Raw genomic sequence first — 2,513 nt, 5'->3', positions numbered from 1 at the left:
AGCTGGGGACCAAGGAGGCAGGAGGTAAGAGAGCTTCGAACAGGAACGGGTAAAGAGAGGAGTGAAGTTCTGAGCTTGCCCCAGTGCGTGGGCTCTTGGCAGGAGCTGTGGATGCTGCTGTGAGGCTCACCGGCCTGACCCAGCTTGCGGGAGGAGTCCTGTGGCCAGCTTGGGGCTCTCTTCTGCACCAGAGGCTTGGCAGGTCGGGTTCCTACCTTATGCTTCCCAGGCTGGGAGTGCTGTGGAGAGGTCACGTAGTGTCTAGGGGCAAAGAGAAAGGAAATGGGAGCACTGACAGAAACAGGGTTGTCCAGAATCACAACCCAGTGGTGATCCTGAGAAACAAGCTTGGCTCACCTGCGTGACCGGGGAAGCTTCCTCTGGGGAGCTGGTTGTTCTCACTGCTCACTGTCTCTGGGGAGCGAGGTTTTCCTTTTCCTGCCTGGGAAAAGGAAGAGGAAAATCTGAGTCTGCTCAGTTCTGTTTCTGGTCCTTGAATGGGCCTGAGAGGGAACTGGTGGATGGTCTCTGTTGGCTTTGCAAACGTGGCTGAAGTTAGCTGGCTTAAAATTAAAAAAAAGCTTTTCAAAAAGGAGGGCAAAAACTTGTCGGGGACGGTGTCCAGACAGCAGCCCATAGCAGCCTGGCAGGGCTGCACTGAGCTGAATGCTGGAGAAACGGCTGGACCCCGCTACGTCACAGGCCTGCCGGGGGCCAGGAGTGCCGCAGGTCCGGGCAGGCAGGCTGCACGGCGTGTGGGGCCTTGTTCCCCAGGCCTGCACGTTGCCGTTAAAGATGGAGGCATCTCTGCTCTGCGCCGTCACCGTGCCAGCGAGATGCGGAGCAACTCTGTGTCGGGGCAGGTTTGGGTATTGAGTATTTCTGTCAGATCACACCTGCAGAAAACCCCAAGAGAAAAGCTGTTGGTTGTTCTAGATCCTGTCCCTTCCCTCCCCGGCTGTGTCCTGCAGATTCCCCAGTGACCTAACCGAGGACAGCGGCTGGAGGATCTGGTGAGCCTCGGGGGATGAGCCAAGGTTACCTTTTTCTTGAATCAAACTGCACACTGCCGGCTGGCTGCCAGGCTCCTGCCGCCCTGCCCTGATCTCTCCCTTTGACCAGACCACACTGGACTGAACCCGAGGAGATCATCTCGCTTTCTTACTAACCACCGACGGTTTACGCTTCCCCCCTCCCTGCCCCCAGCCCACCGATTCTTCTTTTATTTATTTTATTAGCTGTTAGTTTTATTTTTTTATTTTATTTTTTTATCTTTTTTTGGGGCTACCCCTTCTTTTTGTTGTTTGCTCTTTCCCGAGCTAGTAGACATATTTTATGAATTGGCTTTGTGATTGTGTTAGGTAGTTTTTATTGAGGAGTATTTTTATTTGGCTTTGAAACTGTTTTGAATATTTTCAACTCTGTTGTTGTTGTCGTCAGTGTTTTTAAAGCACGGTATGTAACAAGAATGCAGTTCTGAAGGGAAGAAAGAGACACAGAGAGAGCAAAGGCTGAGAGGAACTGATGTATTTCTATTTTTTTTAAAGAAACTGTTTTTAATTGTTTCTGTTTTGTAAATGTGAGGCTTTGAAAAGTGTGAAACTCCAAGGATCCGAAAACGTTGGACATCGCTATGGAACAAAACAAATGTATATTTTGCTAAGTGAAAAACACTATCCTTACAGCTGAAAGATTTTTTTTTTTTTTTCCTAGGTTTAGTTTTACGTGGGGTTTTCTTTTTCCTCCTGTATAATATGTAAATATCGTGAGCTGAACCTGGCTGCTGCCTGCAGCCCGGCTCCAAGGAGCAGCTCCAGGTCCTGGACTTGGTGCCGCAGTGTGAGCAATACTCTCCAGCAGAATCCTGACAGGACTCCGTTCTTTTTTTGTACACCTTTTACTGTAAGATTTTAAGACCTCTGATGAGATGAAAGGGGGGGGCGGGGGTGAAACGTACCGGCCATCGGCTGTTTTGCTGAGCGGGTTAAAGCTGCTTCCAATTGCTCGATGTACAGACTCCATCACTGGGCTCCGTAGCGCCAGCCTCTGGTTTGGCTTTAGGTAAAGGGCTTGACCGCCACTGCTTGTCTTGGTTACTTTGAAAGGAATTCACTCTCCAAACTCGTATCGCTTGCGTCAAGATTTCCTGGGAAAGGGGATCCTCCTCCGGAGGCGAGGGTGTCGGAAGGGGTGTCGGCCAGGGCTAGGGGGAGATTGGGGTGGTCCTTCTCTGAAGGGCAGGGTGCTGGGTTGGGGAGTCATTAACGGGGGAGAAAAGCATTAGGGTGGTGATTTGGGGGCGGGTTAAGGGCTTCTCAGGGATTATATGAATTATAGAATTGCAGCTTCCCATTTGCTTTACTCTGTGTTCTGAAGACTGTGGGAATTTGTCCGTTGTCCTGTGCGGGGGTGATCTGGTCCCTTCTCCAGAACCTGCCGGGGCTTCCCCTGGCGTGGTCCAGGCCCCTGCTAACAAGCAGTCGGCCAGGGGCAGCCTCCAGCAGGGGTACACG

The sequence above is a fragment of the Leptosomus discolor genome, chromosome 16, assembly GCF_034619465.1.
Source record: "Leptosomus discolor isolate bLepDis1 chromosome 16, bLepDis1.hap2, whole genome shotgun sequence".
In the NCBI taxonomy this organism is placed as follows: Eukaryota; Metazoa; Chordata; class Aves; order Leptosomiformes; family Leptosomidae; genus Leptosomus; species Leptosomus discolor.
The sequence above is the reverse complement of the archived record's forward strand: the minus strand, read 5'-3'. Positions refer to the sequence as shown.